This window comes from Excalfactoria chinensis, chromosome 2 (assembly GCF_039878825.1).
Source record: "Excalfactoria chinensis isolate bCotChi1 chromosome 2, bCotChi1.hap2, whole genome shotgun sequence".
Lineage (NCBI taxonomy): Eukaryota > Metazoa > Chordata > Aves > Galliformes > Phasianidae > Excalfactoria > Excalfactoria chinensis.
The window spans coordinates 72583002-72604021 of NC_092826.1; the positions used below are offsets into that span (position 1 = coordinate 72583002).

The following is a 21020-nucleotide window of genomic DNA, read 5'->3' on the forward strand; positions in this document are numbered from 1 at the left end:
TACTCTTTTATAACTGACAATTTTCAAAGCATGGTCATGCACTCTGGCAAAAAAGACAACCAATTGCAGCTTTAAGAGCTGCCATTTCTAGGGAGCAGCATAAAAGACAAGTATGAAGATTCTCTGAACAGTAAAGTGCTTACAGAACTTACCTCACAGTAATCCTTTCCCTAACCACAATCCACAGCCCCTCACACTTTCTGGTGTGTCAGCAGTAGAAAGCATGCTCCCCATACAATTCAACTCTCCATTTGGGATGAACACAGCCAAATATATGCAACAGACTCCAGATGTTGCAGATTGCTGCGTGGGCAAGGAGTGATGCTGTTCAGCTTCACAGCAAGAAGATAAAATACAGTAAATTACCTTGCCAGGACACCAAAGTGGTACAGATTACTGTTCTTCTTCCATAATCATCTGATGATTAAAGAGCATTTTCCTCATTAAAGCCTCTTAGAAGGGATCACTGTTATCAACTCTTCATTTACTCATTAGGCCACATCTAATTTTTTTTACATCTATAATTGCAATCTGATACAAACTCTTTAGTCCTCTAAAGCTTTCATGAGAAAGGAAGAGAGCTTTATCACCTACTGAGTAAAAAAATACTGTTTTCATTTAAAAGATCTTAAACCTAAAGCTGCATAATTACAACATGAGTTGTTTTTAAAACAGATCAACAAGCCAAAAAACCTGACCAAAGTAAACAAACGAAGACTTAAAAAAAATAAAACTCAGAAGAGGTAGTAGTTAGGCAGACCAAACCAAATCCCTTTTGTTAGCTTCTTTCAAAGAGGGAAAATGGTGTCAAAATGTAGCAATGCAGGCAAAGAGCTCAGTTTCTTTCTCCCTCACTGAGATAAGAGGTCTCCATCCTAATATAGAGACAAGCAAACACCTGAAGGAAGGAAATACAATTTCCTCTACTAAAAAATTAAGACACATGTTCCGGCTTACTGAGCACACAGGACAAGGAACAACAAACCGATGTGCGTATAGGGTGTGATGCAGCGTGAGGCAAGGCTGGGTCTACCCTATGTCAGACACAGTCAATTACAATGGCCCCAGCACAGGGCATGGCTGGGCCCAGCAGCTGAGTGTGAGCACCTCATGGAGAGCCTGGGGAATGGAAGACACAACACTGCAAGCAGCTGCCAATAGAGGGTTATTATCCCCAAGCCCACTCCCACAGCAAAGAAACCAATCACTCATTTTCCACAAGAAGTATAGTACAACACATTCTCATTTAGTATCATGCCCTGAGTACAACCAAGAACCCTGAAATTCAAGAGTGCTGGTCAGTATACATAAATAACAAGTCATCCAGTTAATGTAGAAATCCTGAAATGATTTTCTTCCTACAATACCCACACAAATAAGCTATATATGACTGAAGTGGTTAAGTAAATCAGATCATTTACACTGCTGTTTTTGTACCAAGATGTTAATATTTTGGCTATGCACCTAATTACCCACCATTTCATCTTTATTGAACTGTATTCACATCACATTTAGTTTTCCAAATGAATGCATACTGTAAGTGCACAATTATCTATAAAGGAAAGAAATTGCTGATGGTGGTTATTTTCAAGTATTTCTCCAGAGTGCAGACTCACAGTGTTTCTACAGCAGAGAACTAACCCTACCAACATGAAAATCAAACCAATGTACAAGACCACTTGAGTATCACTTACAGACATATACAGCAGCCTCTAAAACATAAGTTTAAAACCAAGGATGATATCACACAGTATTTTGTACTACAGGAAAAGAAGGTTAAAGGTTGGTAATACTATGAAAGATCTGAGAACAAGTTGTAGTATCAAACATCAGGAAAAATGAATCAGCAGAATGTCCTTATAATCAAGCTGCTGTTGAGTAATGCATAAAATAATGCAGTAACATTTTTAAAATAATGTTTCTAAGAAAGAATTTAAAATTTACAGCCTGGTGAGATTCATCCCATTATGGAGTAAACTGATAGAGAATCTAATTAAAGATAGAATAGCAGAACAGTTGGATAAATATAACTTGATAGGCTCAAGCCAGCATGGCTCCATTAAGGGGGGGAGGACAGAAATCTCACTCCTCTAGAGCAGTAGAGTCTCTTTTCAAACACACGCATACACACACACACACAAACAAGGGCAAAGGAGTAGATGTAGGTGGGCTTAATTAACTTCAGCTTTCAAAAAAATAATGTAATTGGATTTTTCCTAAAGGATTATTTTTAATTACACATAAGAATATTAATTATTTAGCTTTATGTCACCAGCTGTGTATTATATAGCTTTCCAAGGGGCAAATACCTTGATTTAGAAACTAATTATGCAATTGGAAATAAAGTTTAGGGATTATCTCTCAAAACTACCGTAGATACTTTAAATATGAAATCTCATGGGTCTATCTAGCCAACCATTTGGAAAGGTTAGCAAATAGCAAATGGATGACATTTCCCAGTCACATCATGCTGTTTACATTATAGAACATGATAGCAGTCTCGGACAAGCCCAGGATACAATCTCATGCTCATTTGTGGGTATAAGCAAGATGATAGCAGATAAAATACAACTTATCTATTACAAGATGTGTCCATTAGAGAAATAATTAGAAGCATCCAGACCCTCAATTGTTGCCTCGGAAACCCCCAATTTCCCAGGTTCTTGCGAAACCTTTGCCAGAGCCAAAAGACCACCGTGACTCATCAAGAAACGTGGCAAAATGGCGTTTATTAGGAGTAATCAATACCTTATATACCTTACTACTTCGTCTACGCCCCCTAGGGTACACGTTTGAAATGCGCGCCAATGTACCTTACAGGGTTTGAGACGGAAGAGGCTGGATTACTATCACCGTCACATCCCGAAAAAGCCCCGCTACCGCCTATATGCTTGTATTACAAGGTTCAGCCTCGTTAGCATCTACAACATCTCCCCGCCCCCCAAGACAACAATTTATCCCTTTTCAATGTGAACACTAAAATCCCAGGTATAATCTACTATAAATTTGATCTTATTCTATATGTTCTATGCAATATACTTATACTATTGTGCTCAGCTTAACTGAATTACTTATCTACTTAGTTAAATCTAACCTTAATAAGACTAATACTAATCTTAATGCAACTCTAACGATATTAATATATTACTCTTATCATAACTCTATTACTGTATCAATATATTACTCTTAATATAACTACTCTCTATAAACTTTATATAAACCTTAAAAGCTCTATCCGATATAATGAGTAGTGCAAGTTACATTTGTGCAAAAGAAAACAATACCACAACTAAATGAACTGTATATTAAGATAGTCCCTTTGATGTCTGGAACCATCCGAGAAACAGTTCTCATCCATGATGTTTTCTATTCTTCTTCATTCTTCGTCATTCTTCTTTCTATTCTTCATCCTTCTTGCATGATGCATCTTCTCTGTATGGTGAACAGTAGTCAAAGTCTTCTGTCCGTAGCCTCGATAGCGTCCATCAGCTCATCAGCACACGGCAACATGCACCATCATTACATTAACGTGTTATCGATATGTAGTGACTAGGTAACTAGAATCACACTCTATAGGATAAGAAGAACACATCCTAAAAGATACACATCCTAAAAGATAAGTGAAGTTGCAAATACAGATAAGTGTGAATCTACTGTTGGCTGAGACCCGACAATTCTAGACTGAATCCAGAAGGTCCCCGTGCTTGTTGTTCGAGCGGTACTAATCACTGAGACCAACAGCAGCAGAACAGCCTCAGGTACCAGATTCGGACTCCCCACCAACTGCTCCTGTAAGAAAAGAACTCTTATCCCACTTCCCATAGTCAGTCTTCACCAACCATTCTTGAGTAAAACGAGAAGTGAAGCAAGACCCATTGTCAGTCTTAACATGACTGGGCAGACCGACCATAGCAACAGCGGTTGCCAAATGGTATCGGACTGCAGTCAAGCCAGACCTGACATGCTCAGTGGCCGTGATGACAACAGAGGAGGCACTCATAGCAACAGCCAGCCCTTGACGGGGAGACAAGCAAGGCTCCCAGATGATACCAGTTTGCCAGATCTGCAGCAACCCTAGGCCAAAGACAGGAGTGCTGGCAACTGTATCTGCTATTGCATTACCTCTGGTAAAAAGGCTTGGCACCTCAGAGTGACCATGCACATGTAAGGATGCAACAGGAGCTGCGTGAGAGGCCAAGGTCTCTTCCAAAATTCCAGCAGCCTCTGAACTTGGGAAGTCCTCCCGGTCCATCCGGGCCAACTGCTTGGCTGCAAAGATGGAGTCAGCAACAGTGTTAGAGGGTATCATTCGCCAGAGGTGCACTGCGACCGTCACAGCCATCACCTCAAGCATCTGCACACTGACCATTCGGTTTGTGAAGACAGCAGCCTGTGAACTACGGTTGGAATCCTGCCAAACCACCATCCTGAGATCAAGAGTCTCATGCTCTACCAACTGAGCTAGCTGGGCCATTTCAAGGCCTTGAGCAGTGTCCCACTGTGCAAGCGATCCTTCCATGCAGCTCTGTAAGATCTTTTGCCAAGCTGCAGCCATTTTGCTAGATGGATTTTGGGGTTCTTTTGGGTCGGATCCCTTTAGCTGACCATACAAGGGCTTCATCAATCGAGCAGGTATCCCCAAAGCACCCTGGACCCACTGGAGGGCTCCTACCAGTTTCTGCATATTCCATAGTTTCTTAACACATGGTTGAATATCAAGACCCACCAGCTGCAAGCACTCTGCTTTAATTCCCTCTTGCATGTCTATACCATGCACAGGGTGAAAGGGATCATCTTGTTCAGCTGCCACCCCCCTCCCAAGCTCAGTCATCCACCCCTCTTTCCAGAGTGTATATTGCACCAGCTTGAGGATCACGAATGCGAGGCTTTCAGTGTCGTGAGGAAGCACAGGGCCATGCGCCGTTAAAGTCTCTAGAGTGTTTAAAGCCAGGGGTAAACGGAACTCGCGGCAGCAGCCGGCAGCCCGGTGCCGGAAGGTGGAGCGGCTCCGCGCCGGGGAATCGAGCCCCGGCCCCCCGCGCGCCAGGCGGGCTGCCCCCTGGGACGGAGGGAATGCAGAAGCGCCGGCGGAGGGCGGGCGCGGGCAGCGGGGCGCCGCACCGCGCGCCCGCAGCCCCCCTGCACAGCGCCGGGGCGGCCCCAGGTCGGACCGCAGCGGCGGGCTCCCCCGCCGCCGCCAGCAGCCGTACCGCCGCCCCCCCGGCTCTGTGCAGGTGGTGCCACGATTGCACTCCACGCCTCCCAAGGCGGTATCACGCCGGTACCCTCCATCCCACTGGGCGGTGCCATGGTTCCACTCCACGCCCTCCGGCGATCTCGATGGCGGCGGGCTATCCCGTCGCTGCCCACAGCCGCGCCGCCGCCCCCCCCGACCCGAAGCCGGCCCACCGGCCGAAACTTGCTGGACCGGGCTACTCTGCGGGCGGCACACTGAAAACGGCACCATACTTCCATCTACTTCCATTCCCCCCCCAGGACGGCGCCACGTTTGCGTCCCCCCCGGGTCTGGAACACGCCTACTTCCCCCCCCCGGGTCTGGAACACGCCTACTTCCCCAACCGCTCGAATTAGCCGCGCGCCCGCACTCCCCCCCCCCTAATGACAAAGGATATGGGGCTGAAGTGTCCACTTGGCGGTTGAGAGGGGGTGTGTCCGATTGGAATTCGCCATCTTTTAACTTTTTCTTCTCCGCTTCTCCCGGACCCCGTCCCATCTTCGCCGTCTTTAACTTTTTCTTCTCCGCTTCTCCCGGACCCCGTCCCATCTCTCCGCCGCCTCCCCAGACGGCTCTCCTGGGTCCTACCGTCCTCAGCCGCTTTTCCCGGCCGCCCTCCCGGCTGCTCCGGGTCAAACACAAGCCCAACTAACAAACACGATTCAACAAGTGCTCCAAGAGCACCCAGGATCACGCCCCAGGTCACAAGCTCGGCAGCTGCCTGACTCACTGCCTTAACACTCTGCTCCACGATTCCCGCTCCCGTTGCTCACTCAGGTTTCCTACCGCGGAATATCGCCGCCGCTCGCCACGCCCCCGCTCGCCACGCAGCGGATTCTTGCTCTGAAAAAGAAAGAAGGAAAAGGAAACAGGTCCCCCGTCGTCCCCCCGGTGAACCTGATAAGCTAAAAGCACCTCGTCGTCCCCCCGAGCTGCTTTTAGGGGTGCACAGCCGTCCCCTCTGTACACCCTATAAAGTAATGAAGAAGAAGTAAGAATAGAAGTAAAAATAGAAAAATGCCTAGGAATTTAGGGGTTCCTCACACGGGGCACCATATGTTGCCGTGACTCGGAAACCCCCAATTTCCCAGGTTCTTGCGAAACCTTTGCCAGAGCCAAAAGACCACCGTGACTCATCAAGAAACGTGGCAAAATGGCGTTTATTAGGAGTAATCAATACCTTATATACCTTACTACTTCGTCTACGCCCCCTAGGGTACACGTTTGAAATGCGCGCCAATGTACCTTACAGGGTTTGAGACGGAAGAGGCTGGATTACTATCACCGTCACATCCCGAAAAAGCCCCGCTACCGCCTATATGCTTGTATTACAAGGTTCAGCCTCGTTAGCATCTACAACACTCAATCCTTTAAAACAGAATATTTTCTTTTGCATAACTCTTAGCCCTCACCACAGCTTAACAATGCAAGATATTTATTACGAATATAAGGAAACTAAGTACTCAAAAACTGAAAGCTTATCACTCTCCACCTTGATGTCATCTATACCACGTAACAACAAAGACTTACCACAATTCTTCTCCACTCTGTATTGCTATCTGAGTCACTTTTGAGGCCACTGAGAAACCCAGTATACTGAAGACAGCAGACCAATTTACCATTGCTAGTTTTATCTGCTTACTGAATTTGAAGCTAGCTCAGATAAATCTAAACTACATCACTGTTAGTTTAGGAGAAGAGAGGAAACAGTTACTGGCAGAAATAAGCATTTGTTTACAATGTGAAATTTAAAAGCTTACTCCCAGTCTAGTGGAGGTAAAATACTTGTTTTGAAAAAACACAACCCGCTGCTCCTCAAGATCTTGCCAAGTCATAGAAGGTCCTCATTAAATCCTCTCCTGGTTCCTGCCAGACTGATGCAAAGAGCATAACCAATAGGAAGGCAGAAAGTAGCCTCTTCCCTTTCTCAGGTTCCAGGAACAGAACCCACACTGAATGCCTTTGGGATCACAAGGTACTGTTAGGGAAACCCTGCTTCCCCCTTTGGTTTGCCCTCTCTAAGCTTCTGATATTTTAAACCTCAACTCATTTTTCTTTGTCCCTCAAATTATCTTTTTAATGGAAGAAGGTCTGAGGTGAATGGATGCACAGGACTAGCAAATCATGAAAAAACAATGGAAGAATGGAGCTGGAACATCTAGCTCCAAAGAAGGACTAGCTCTATAAGACACAACAGAACAAGGCTTTGGTCTTTCATTGTAAGTCCCCAGGAAAGCTAAAACACTGAAATAACCCATGCTGTAAATATAAAACAAATAAATAAATAAATAGATAAATAAATAAATAGATAAATAAAAATAAATAAATATAAATCTATCCGGTGAATATAAATATAAATCTAACACCGGTGGCGCACGGTGTTAGATCCGCCGCTTGCAACAACGGAGGGCCTGGGTTCGAATCCCCCCTGTGGCGCAAAGTGGTAGAACTGCCGCTCTGCTACACTAGAGGGCTCGAATCCCAGAAGTTGGACTCGATGATCTCTAAGGTCCCTTCCAACTCGCACGATACTATGATGATACTATCTATATATAATCTATATATAAAAATTTATATATATTATATATTTATATAAATCTAGAAAGTGAATTAAGATTTTCAAAAAACAAAACAAAAAACTCCATCAGGTCAATGATCAGTATTGAACACAGATTAAAAATTCAATGCCACAATAATAAGAATATGGTATGAAGTCTGAATTATCAGTCCCCTGCTGTTAGCCAGGATTTCCCAAATATTCACAGACTACTTATCTTTGCATGCTTGCACCTCCTGGAGTCTGTACAGGTTTCCTGGATGCTTTTGGCTGATTTCTTAATTCAGAGGTGACAGGTTGTTTTTGTTGTTTTTTTTTAGTTTGTTTGTAGACCTCAACCACAACCCTCACTTATCTCCTCTTTCTTCCCAGTTTGTCTTCTGCAATAAATTTGCCTCTTAATCTTTTGAATTCTCAAAAGGAACTTTTGCTTTCTTTACTTGCTCAGATCCATATGGCCTGACTGAGAATCCAAGCAGATACATCATACATGCTGAATAAACCTGAGAGTGCTGAAAACACCCCTTCATGAGCTATGTTAACTTGTGGTTGTCAGACCTTTGCAGCTGGAGGGAGTGCCTTCATCTTTGCGTTCAATATTTCTTCAGGAGCTACTTTATTAATTGGTCTAATCAGCCTCTACAGCTATGCTTTGCTCTTCCAAGATGTTTCCTGGCAGGAAGATCACAGTCCAATTGTATTTTGCCTGACAGGTACTTTATTTCATACTTGCTATGTGATTATTGTAGATATGTTTCATTCTTCTGTTGTGAGACAAATATGAAGTGATTAATGCACTATCATTCATGAAATTATAGGTCAATAACAAATTTGTCTCTTTCCCAAGGTGAATATATGGTTATTTAATCTTTCCTTATACCAAAGTCATTGAAAAATCTGATTATCCTTCTTTGCTGCTATCAATAACGACAAGTTTGAATAATGAACTTGAGTGGTAAACATTAACTTATTTCTTATACTTGCAGGAGTAAGAAAAACTAGGTTTTAACTCAACTTAAAAGCTGATGTAATCAACCAAGTAGCTACCTCAAGTTAGCCAATAATGAATAGAACATTTTACAGTATAAATACTTCAGAATATAAGAATTTTCTGCCAGAAAACTCCTAAAAGGTGTGAATATTAGCTTATTTCCCAAAAGGTAATTTTGGGTCTGAGTAAACCTGCTTTAACTATATAATCTTTATTATACTTAGAGCATGATTTCCGTCTCTCATTTACTGTTCAGAAAGTTGAATGCATTTGTCTCTCACATCCACTTTCATATGATAATACTGCTTAACTTTTCGAACTCTAAATTATTATGGGGAGGAGAAAAAGCACAAAAAGTGTATTCCTTACCCTTCACATCAAAACCCTCACAACACAGCACCAATCTGAGAAGCTAAATGGACAGATGACCCATTCTTCACTCCTGCTGGGAATCCCAGTTTGACAGACACAAGGACAACCCCTGTCATTAACCTCTGATCATGTTTGCATCATCTATGTATGAAAAGAATTTGTGGTCTCAGGCAAGTTAATACATGACACAGCCATTGCTAGATTGATGCTTGTCCTGTTTTCAGTAAAAACAGCAGACCAATGTTTTGGTTCTTGTTCTCCAACTTAGAGATGTAGTCTGGGACCCTGTCAAATGCCTTGCACAAGTCAAGGTAGACAACAGCAGTTGCCCTTGAAATTCCACTTGAAGTTGCTGATATTCATGATAATACAAGCAAGCCTCTATAAATTTTCTGTGTTCAGTGCAGTGTTTACCAAATTGTATATGAAATCAGATAAAACTCATGCTAAATGGAATGAAAACTCAAGTGTTTAATTGGGTAGCAGAACCCATATCAAGCATGTCTACAGTGGAAATACAGAGCACTGAATGCAGTCATCCAGCAGCAACCATGAATAACTACAGCTGCAGCAGCAGCATGCTCTGATTATACAACATCACATAGGACAGCAGCAGTTAAAGCTGATCTAACTGAAAATGTGTAAGCATCAGCAGGATTTAATGCTTCTTATTAAGAAGTGTTACAACTCTCTCATAGCACACCACACATCAAAATAATCCCAAGGAACTCAAAATAGGTGAAATATGGATTTATTATTTTTTTTTCTTGTATTCCTGTGCAACACATTCAAAAAGAAGATGGTATCATTTGATAGTCCCAAGAAACACAGACATAAAAGCACATGCATCTTTCTAAGGCATGTTATAGAATGATGGCAAAACAATTAAATATCTGAATTATTAGAAATAAAAGTCAAACACTAAAGTGTATTTTAGCTCAGAGAAGGCTGTAAAAAAAAACCAAACCAAACAAACAAACAAAAAAAAAACCCTCAAAACACAAAACTCAAAACAAACAAAACACAAAAACAACAAACCTGTATGGTGGTCTGAAACCACAGTAGACCAGTGTTAGAGCATGTACTGCAATTGTATTACCACAGGCTCAGGAAAACCTTTTAATGGCCTTCCTTTTGAAATGGCCAAGACTTGAACATTAAAGTCAATCACCAGGAAATGCCATAAAGCTCAGAGATAATGAAGATAGATGGATGCTATCTCAAATGTAAGCTTGCCAGCTAGATGGCCAGATTAATTAATGATTCACATACATATATCTGCTTCCCCTGGCGTCTGGGAAACATTTGGGAGTGTCTTGGCACCTAATTAAAGCTACAATTCTAGGTTCCACATAAGAAAAAAAACCTTGTACTTACTCCCTGGAGCTTCTCCTTTTACATACTGTTTTGCTATTACTCTGTTTCACTATTTTGTTTTTAAAGGATGAAATCTTAAAGCTCCATTTATTATTCTTTTACAGGTATTAACAGTGATGGAATACACTGAAGATTCAATTGAACACCAATTTATTTCTATTTCTAAACAACTCTAATGCATCAAAACCCTAATGACTGTATAACAGAATCAGACACATCAAGGATATTAAAAAAAAAACAAAAAACAAAACAAAACAAAAAGCTACCATAAGATCTTAAAAACAAAAACACAACACTGGACACAAAGAAGGATTTCTTTAACTGTTATTTACCTACAGGTATCAGTTCTGGAAGACTAAGGATAAAAACAAGGAGTACATTAAAAAAAATATTTTAAAAGAAAAAAATTATAGCAATTGGAAACAAGATAGTTATGCTTAACATTGCATGCCTAGTGAATCATTTGGAAACAACAATAGAAAAATACCACAACAATCTGAGATTCCTTGTAGTGGTTAAAATAAAAGTCTTCCATTCCCCAAGATATTACTTGTACTTGTCTATGATTAGGAAAGAAGGTGAAGTTAGTGACAAGACGCAAATCACCTGAGCTGGAAGGGACCCATAAGGACTATCTTGTTCAACTCCTAGCCTCATACACCACCACTCCAAATTCAAACCCTGTATCCAACAGCATAGTCTAAATACTTCTTGTATTCTGACAGGTTTATAAAGCCATGACCACTGCCATGGGAAACCTGTTCCAGAGCTTGACCACCATCTGCTGAAGAACCTTTTCCTAACACCTTACCTGATCTTCTTCAGTCTGAAGAAGAGAATGCCCTGGGATGACCATATAGTGGCCCTGCAGTATTTGAAAGTGCTCTTCAGGGAAGCTGGGGTGGAACTTCTTATAAGGACATGGCAGTGACAGAATAAAGCAAAAGGAAAAGACATTCTCTGCATCCCTAGTTGTGATAAGACCACCATCATCAAGTTATGAAGTAACATTATCCCTGATCTTTCTTTTTGTGGTTTACAATTTACAGCTCTTTTTATTGTCCACAATATGGATAAGCTCCAATTCTAGCTGAATTTTGGTTGCTTTTTGCTTTCCCCCCCCCTCTAAGGCAGCAAATTTTATCTCTAGAATTTTCTATGTCACCCAGCCTCATTTCTTGTGACCATCTTCTTGTATCAGATGTGTGATACTCACAGTTAATATATGGCCATCCTTATGAACTACTTCAACTTGCCAATTTAGAGCTCTCTCTTAGTTCCTTAAAAACAAACAAACAAACAAACAAACAAAAACAAACAAACAAACAAAAAACATTAGTGTCATCCTAGCTACATGGCCTATAATAGACTCCCACAATGACATAAACTTCACTTGTTTGTCCCGACATATTTTATCTAAAAGGTTCTCAACCATCTCACCACCGGTTATCAGCTGCATGCTGCCCAACCCCCTCCTCACACACACAGCCATCCCCCATGCCTCATCTGCCCAGCCTATCCCTGTGGTGGCCCAGAAGCACACATTGTGACACAAGTTATAAGACTCTTCCCGGCAGGTTTCACTTATGCCAGTGTCACCATAGCTCTGAGACCAAGCTAAGTGTCATGAATCCTCTTGTTTTCCTCATGCTTCATACATAGGCTTTGAAACATTTCAAATGCACTCTGGTGTACCCAGAATCTTACGGAGCAAACTGAAAGATCTCACTACCATATAGCCCCTCAAGTTTTAGCATGCTATCCTGTAGCTTATTGCTGTCAAACCTGTTTTCCACCTCCCCACTTTCCCATCATATCCAGTTTAAAGCATACCCATCTGCCCTGCTAACTCCTGTGCAAAACTCTTTCTCTCACTCTAAGAAAGGTGCATCCCATCAGGCACCAAGAGGTGCTGATGTTACACAGATCCTCCTATGAACAAGAAATCTAAAAATCTGCCAGAGGCACTGGCCTCAGTGCCAAATACTGACTAGTTGGATCTGCCTGCTCCTTTCAATATTGTTCTCTGCTACCGGACAGAGGAAAACATAACCCATGCCCCAATCTTTCAGCCAATTGCCAATTATGATTGTAACTGCCACCTGACTTAACATTTCTCAAAGCACTGGAGACCAGACATTTTCCAGTGATCCATTAAATTTTATTTTCTGCAGATATTTATGATATATTACATCTTTTAGACCACGCTTATCCTATAAATTCTGGTCTGCAGCTGGGATAATACCCAGTTAAATCAAAGACTCACATAAGCAGAGATTAATACCCTGCAGGATTAAGCTGTTAATTAATGACATTTAAAACATCTGTGAGAAAGACTGCTCCCTTCCAATAGCATTCCAGATTGAACTAATTCGGTTACATAGCCACCAACAGCAACTGGACTATGCTTTAGTAATAATTAAAACATTAAACAAATATCAGTTTAATGTGTATATATATATATATATACATTAATATATACATATATATATATATTAATCCAAAAGATACTCTAGATACCAAAACAAAATCATTTTACTAACATCAAGATTTCTGAAAAGGTTAGACTTAAGCTTTGACTTGAGATGAAATTCTAGCAGTCTGCAAGATATAACGCATGGAAAAAAAAGCTTCAAGATGTGCTAATGTAAGCTGAATACTCTGTTACAAGTACTGTGATATGGAAACAACAGAGAAGTGACTAAAAAGAGAGAAACTCAAACTCAGATGCATTTCCATCAAGACAAATTAAAAATAAAATGTTCAAAATGTCATAGCTATATTGTCACCATCTTAATTATTTAGAAAAAAAAAAAAAAAAAATGATTCAAATAAGAAAAATGTAAAAATAAGGATTTCAAAATGCTTTCTCTTTCTGAGATGTGGCTGCAGGCACTCAAAGCACAACAGAAGAAAGGAGAAATAGCTCAGAGGAACTTACAATACACATCTAGGTTGGTACTCTGCAGTATTAGAACATTGGTTTTACATCGTGATGCATATTTTAGGAATCAAACAGTGAAGTCTAAAAATATACATACAATTGAAGACTAGACTTTGTGAAACAACTGAAACTGCATTCCTAAATATGCACTAAGCTGACATAAAAGTATTTGCCAAGATTAAGCCAATTCCTCCCCCCTTTATAATTAATAAAAAAACAAACAAAAAACAAAAAGCACCATCTTATATTCTTTTAATTTAAAAAAGCAAAGAAAACAAAAAACACATTTACTATCAAGATGTATGGGCACATTTACTTTTAAAGCCAATAGGACTTAATTTCATACTTAAATATTTGGTTGAATTATCATTCACACAGATAATTATACAGAGAATCACATGTAAGCTCTTCGCTATCTCTTGATTTATAGAACTTTTGAATTCAAGCCAAAGGTTTCCATAAGTATTAAAAGATACTTTTTGGTTGTTTTTAATAACACAGTGTGTACTCAAGGAAAAAGCCAAACAATAGTTTACATACTTCATTAAAGGAGTAGTAGCTTTTAAGATCAATAACATATGCGTGATAGAGTTGCTATTTCAGAAGCAAGACTAAACAGATCTCTAGTCAGGAGCTGTGTTGTTCAGACCTGAAAAGCAGAAGCCACTAAAATATAGTGTACTTAAAAACAACAAATGAAAGGTACAGTAATGATCTTAGGCCCACACTGAGAATTTTTACTTCTTTCCCTACAAGAGATAAAAGCAATACCTGTTGTTAGTAGGAAAACATCTCAAAAAGTTGAAGCTAAAAACCCAACTCACAGCCACCTTTAGATGAGCTACAGACAGGTTTTTGAGCCCTTTTTTTGCCCGCAGCCTTCAATCACGAGCTCAGAAAAATCAAGCTCTCAAGAAAAATCCTTATTAAGCTCTCCAGCAAGTCTGCCAGACAAAGCCTGCCACATCCAAGCCATTCAGTAACAGTCTTTTTGGCAGCTTTGAAACAGCTCTCTGTTGAGTATCCTCACACTAAAACTGCAAACACCAATTGACCCCAGACTTTCTACTACCAGTCCAACTGCTATCACTACACAAGACAAGAGGCTTTAGAAACAGCTATAGAGCCTACTCTCACTTTCTTGGCTCATTCAGGAAGCAACGAGCAGAACAAAAGAAAACTCAAAAAAGTCCAGAAAGCTCTCCTCCACCACCTCAAAACCTCCTCTAAACACCTTCTCCCACAGAGGTATTACCTCTGTGCAGCCTACTGCTGCTTCCCACTCTGCTGGCTAACAGAGCAGATGAGAGACACAGCACATCAGGTGTCTTGCCTTAATTCATTAGTCTCCACAATGAAACGTTTCTGTTATACCTTCTTCATCTGCTTTTCAGTAAAAAGAAAGAAAAATGAGGGTGTCCAAGAAAGAATTTCACTCAGAGTTGTCTCTGGGAGCACAAATGTTTGCCTTTGTTCTCAGCGACTGTCTGTATGAATTCTAGTTACAAGAAGGCTCTAGTTGCCTAAGCTGCTGTCTTAGAACTTTAAATGCAGAAATAAATCCTGTGCCAAAGTACTCTTACCTGTAACAGTTTTTAGTTGTAACTAGGAAATTATCCATTTTTACCTCCAAGTAGAGTATTAGTAGTTGTTAGAAAACTCTCAATAAATTGGTTTGTATTATTTCTCTAACTCTTGGTGATTCCATTGTGATAGCAAAACCTACTGACTGGGGAAGCACTACTCAGGAGATAGATTCACCTCCCTCAAAGCCCCCACTGAGTGGGACAAGACGAGGAGGTTATGAAGACGATCAGAGGGCTGAATAATCTCTCTTATGAAGAAAGATTGAGGGAGCTGGCCTTGTTCAGTGTGCAGATAGCTCCAGGGAGATCTCACTGCAGTCTTCCAGTTCTTACAGGAAGCTTATAAGCAGGAGGGGGACCAAATTATCACACAGTCTAAAAGTATAAGGGGGAATGGTTTTAAACTATAGGAAGAGAGATTTAAATTAATTGTTAGAAGGAAATTCTTTACTCAGAAGATGCTGTAGATGTCCCATCTCTGGAGATTGTTCAAGGCCAATTCAGATGGGATCCTCAGCAGACTGATCTAGTAGTTGACAACCCTAATCTAATTTTATTTGTGGCTATTTAAAAAGAGGAACTGAGATAATAAATCAGGAAAGAACAATTTTGCTTGTTAGTGACAGATGGGCTCCAGGGTAGTATGGGTTTCCTCCCTCAACAATAATTTTCTTTCTAAATAACCATAAACTCATTAGGTATAATCATAATCAGTGTCAGTTTAAACATTTTTAGTAGTTGACTACTTATTTCCTGTGCATTTTAAAGCCCCATGAACTCCAGTGAAGCTGACAGATCTCTGATAAAGTATTTCTTACTGCCCTAGAACCACCACAGAGATAAAGTCCTGAGTCGGCCTTCTGATCTGTACGTTGGTACCATCAGAGAAGCTCAGTGTTCCTGTTCCAATTGATGATAAGTACTTCAGGTGATTCTGAATATAGAAGAAAGTGTATCAGGTATTCTTATAATAGCTAAAAATACCCTCAAACAACAGTGAACCTCTAGGAGGGCTTTAGTATGGATATAGGTGGCTGCTTAGAATCACAATAAACTTTGTGTAAATTGAGGAAGTCTGGAAACCATCCTAGATAGAGGCTATCAGTGGCCTTAAGGAGCTTATGTAAGGGACATGCCACCATATGCAAAGAGAAGTTTTGCCTGAATTGTGTGTAGTTAATAGGCTGTCAGGGTTTTATGATTTTGTTATCTGTATTCCACAATATATATAACACACATAGTGCACTGGGAGTAAAAGAGTTAATGCTCCAATTCTGTGGATTGTGGATAGTTCCAGGTACCTGTCCCAGAAGAGAACTCCATCTCCCAGAGGGCTGTTCTCTGTTCTGTTACCATTTCTGCTCAGAGGGAAAGATAAAAAACATTCACAGATCACAATGTCCTTTTTTGATCTTCTAGCTCATCTCAGTTGCAGGTACAGTATTGCCTCAGCTTACTTAGAGTAAGGTCTTAGGTTTACAGACACTCTGATTTTATTTATTACCTTCCATTCCAATTATATGGTATTATATTGCATTATAGTGTGTGATCTTGGATTCTGATATCTTATTTAATAAATTAGCTTGTTTCTCCTCAGATTGTTGCTGCTGTTTTGTTTTCAGGCCCATCTCCCTACTCTTCCCCCTTTTTCCTTTTTTTCCTTTCCTGGGACATGGGTATGTGGATCCCCCCATCCTGTTAGTTATAGAACCAGGCCAAACCAGACCACAAACGGTTGACATAGGCACATTACTAATTTACCAAAGAAAAAAACTGAATAAAAACTGTAGAATATAATTAGCAATTACTCAACCTTAACAAATGATGTCATCATTTTCTCTGGCTTGTAATAGAAATGAAACATCAACACAATTACTAAAATGAGTAAATGCAATGAAGGACTTATAGGAAAGTTGTGTAATTTGCAAATAGCTGGCAATATCAATGTCAGCAAGACAGAAAACACACTGCTAGAAAATATACAAGTTCAGTCTATTTTCCAGTCAAATTGACTAACTCATGTTCTTCAGATGCTCACTTCTGAAAGTAGATATGCATCTTTACTTTTACCATACAGTTGAGTAATATCTATTGTAAAATCCAGGACAAATATAGTACTCTTTTCATATGTAATCAGAATTACTTGTTAATAAATTCTTATTATCCATTCCCATTAAGAAAATAACACACATACACTAAATATTTCTTTGTTGTTTTCCTTGTGTGTTAACATTTTTTTTTCTGTTCTGATACTGATCCAATCCTTTATTTCATCTTCACCTTTCAGGAGAAGGAAAGGAGGAGAGTGGAAGGGAAGGAAGGGAAAGGAAATATTACTAATATGGTAAGTCTTTACTTCCAACATTTAACTTCTTTTCCTTTAACTACAACAACAAAAATATATTAAATTTAATTTCTAATTTCTTGTTGCATTCTCTAAGCATATTAATATGTATATATAAAAAATAAAAAATGCAGCATTCAAAAAAAGCAAATCCTCACAAGGCTTGCAAGTAAACTGCAATCTAATAATGGTAAATAGAACTGATTTGTGTTTGTTTGTTTGTTTTTTTCACTACCTCTTATGTGGTTACATAGTTATTTTATGATAAATGTATCCCTAACTTATTTATTTAATATTTTACACCTTACTTGGTTTTGGTAGTGTTTTCTAAGAAGATGTGTTGAAGATAGCAAAATCACTGAAAAAATATGATTTCATAATAGTGCTAAAAAGATACTTTCAACCTTATCATATATTTACTAAGAAAAAAAGAATCATCCTCAGACAGCTTCTGGGATCCTGAAGAAAGTTCACCCTTCCCAGAGCTCTAAAATGGAAGCATTACTTCGGAGCAGAACCAGGGAAGACTGAGGCATGGATCATGACATGCAGTGGATTTAGAATTCACCACTGAGTGTGCCTTTATTGGAGAAATGCTCTACATCTGCCAAAACACAAGGGGATACTAGCTAAACAGCGGGAAAGAAAAAAGATTTTTCAAGCATTTCTTCTGGCTTTAGGGGTGCAATGTTCAGAGAAAGGTTTAGACCTTAGAGCACATAACAAAACCTTACAGCACCTTCAGAGAGGAATGTTCACCTTCACAGGCACATTTCTATAGACTGATTGACAGAATAACTGACCCATATTGAAAGGCAGGAACCCTGCTGGTTACTGACAGTGATAGATCAAGGAAGGATTTCATAACAATGTCAGATTTTGAGGTTTGAAGTATAAGCCATGGTACAGGACCACACAGCATAATACAGATTAGCTCCTGGCAATAGTCAAGCTAGTATGCTAAATCCACACTTGGGTGACTGAATCCCACACCATAGTTATCAAATTGCAGAATTATAGAATCCTATAAAGATTTGGGTTGGAAAGGATCTTGAAGATCATCTAGTTCCAACCCTCCCTGCTATAGGCAGGGATATCTCCCTCTAGATCAGGTTGTTTAAAGCCCTATCTAGCCTGGGCTGGATGGTCCTGAATTGTTCAGTTTTTGTGACCAGTGATAAATAAAACATCCATTAATCATCTACTGTAAATCAAGAAAAAAAAAGAAGGGCAAAAAAAATGTACAGAATACACTTATTATTGTGTTCATGAAATATAAGGCTAGATCTGCAGTGTGCTGACAGTATAAAAAATATTAAGTTCTTTCCATCAGTTTTGTTTGCTTTTGGGAGGGGAGTGGGGGTGGAGGAGAAGATTCAGTTATCTGAAAAAGTGATTTTCTTGCTAGTGAGCACTGGGGGCTGGAAAATGGAGCTGTGGGTGAGGGCAGGAGCACTTCAGCCAGCAGCTGGGTTGCCTTGGCTTGATGTGGAAGATGACCACGTACTTCAGGCTTGTGACATAGAAGACACACCTGCAATTTCAACTACCAATGTTTTCACTTTTTCAGTTTTCTTTTTTGCTTTTTATAAAGCACAAACAACATGGTCAGAATTGCATAAGGAACCGAATGGGATCAATTAAGATGCCTTATGTAGGACTGTAATCACTGCAGGTCCTGGCTGTAGTCAGTAAACAGAATACGTCAATTCTAGAGGAGCATCTCAGTGAGCTAAATCCATGCCTACATCTCCCTTGGGCCTCACAAGTGCTTGTTTTCCCCATTCATTGGTGAAAGCGATGAAATGAATGACAATTCCCAGCAGCTGGAACAGATCAGGTAGCAAGTCTATTTTTGTGTCATCCTCCTGAAAAGCAGTCAGTGTCTTTGGAGTATTTCTAAATGATTAAAAAGTATATTAAATTAAAATAAATAAATAAATAAATAATGATAATAATAAAAACCACTTAAATGGCTCAAAACAATGGTTTTCACCAGAAGACAGAGAAAGTAAGGAGAAAGTAAGGAAGTACTGAAACAGCCCCCCACCTCCCCACTCCCCCCCATCTAAAAGTTTAATAAACCAATGCATGGAGAAGGTCTTTCATTTTTAATAGTGTCAAATATCTTGAAACTTTTTTTTTATTCTGAATGTTCCTGAATGTTTTGAATGCTAATTTTGAATTCTCTGAATATATCTTTTGTTCTGAAGTGTTTTCTCCATCTCTTTTGAAACACTGTGCTTGTGACAGTAATGTAGGACAATTGAGAAGTATGAAATTACAGTTCCTAAGCATAGAACTGAAGATACTCAGTTCCAGAAAATCAGATCTTTTGTTATTTTCCTATTTACATTCATGTCTATGCCTGTTCCATAAACAGATTTCATTAGAGCTGTCAAAAGGTTTACTACATATATATATATACATATATATATATATTTTATGGGTTGCTCTTTAGAAAATGACCATTTCTATAGAAAAAAATTATATATATACTGCAAATTTGAAAATTATTTTCATTATTTTTAAGTCAAAACATAATAATAATAAAAAAATGAAGTCCACCAATAATTTTCAGTAGATGAAAAATAAACCACTGGTTCATGAATGAAGACATCTGTGCACATATTCTCACTTTCAGTAAGCCATATTGTATTGTGTGTCTTAACCAGTGAACTGTAAGCAGGAATAAATAACTTTGTTAGAATACAAAACTGTGGAGATTATTTTTGCAATTTCATCTTTAGCAGTGCCCATCTAGAAATGATGGGATGTATTTCCTTCCTAGCAAAACAGAAATTAGTATTGAATTGGATTTATACAAAGAATTACAACAGAAACCTACAGAAGCAATTTTTATGGGGTCTGGAGATGAAATGTGAAAAACTGCAGGACTTGTTGATGTGGCTGTGTATTGCTCAGACTGGCAGCTAATCTCCCATTTGCAGGAAAGGAAGGGATCAGGACAATCCACATATTGAAGGAAAGAGCAGTTTAGTGTTCTATATACCCTGAAATATCTTTTAGATTACGCTACCAAGCTGAGGGAACCAGAATGCTCTGCCTTCACTTTGTGGAGAGAATAAAAAGTGAACCTGACAGTTTTCCTACTCAGTTTTGCCAATATGTCTTAAATCAGAGCAGGTGTGCAATAAACTATCAAATTCAGTTTGTATTCTCCAGGATAGTTCAATGAGGTGGTATTTCTAATGCACATACCCTGAGATGGGATCAGTAGCTCTTGAATCTAAGGCTTCAGGCCCTGTAAGTTGTAACTGATTATTTTTATCTTTCTATTGCTCCCCTGCACTGAACTGTATGTACATTTCTGAAAACAAATTCTATTTCTAATAGGGATATGAGATTCAATATTAGCAACAGTTTGGAGATCGTATCATGAAATCTTATTCTTCTGTCTTTTTTCACATAAATAAACATTAGCTCAAAAACAATGGAGGTCTACAGAATAACACTGATACCAAAATAGATGCTTTTCTCTTGTGTTGGAACAGAGAAGAGAGGATAAGCTTTTTGCTTATGTTATTAGTAAAATTAGGTACAGAAGAGAAGAGGAAAGACATTAAAATTATGCACATTCAAAATACTGTTT

General features: G+C 39.5%; 1 protein-coding gene across 3 annotated transcripts in view; it reads right to left on the reverse strand.

The window, feature by feature from the left end:
* CDH12 (cadherin 12) overlaps nucleotides 1-21020 on the reverse strand; it is a 506510-nt gene that overhangs the window by 391332 nt on the left and 94158 nt on the right. Inside the window, exon 2 of one of the 3 annotated variants that reach the window (XM_072327373.1) lies at nucleotides 11750-11813. The exons of the other annotated variants lie outside the window; for them this stretch is intronic. The gene's annotated coding sequence lies outside the window, so the exon portion shown is untranslated. The remainder of the gene's footprint in view (nucleotides 1-11749; nucleotides 11814-21020) is intronic. 3 annotated transcript variants of the gene reach the window in all.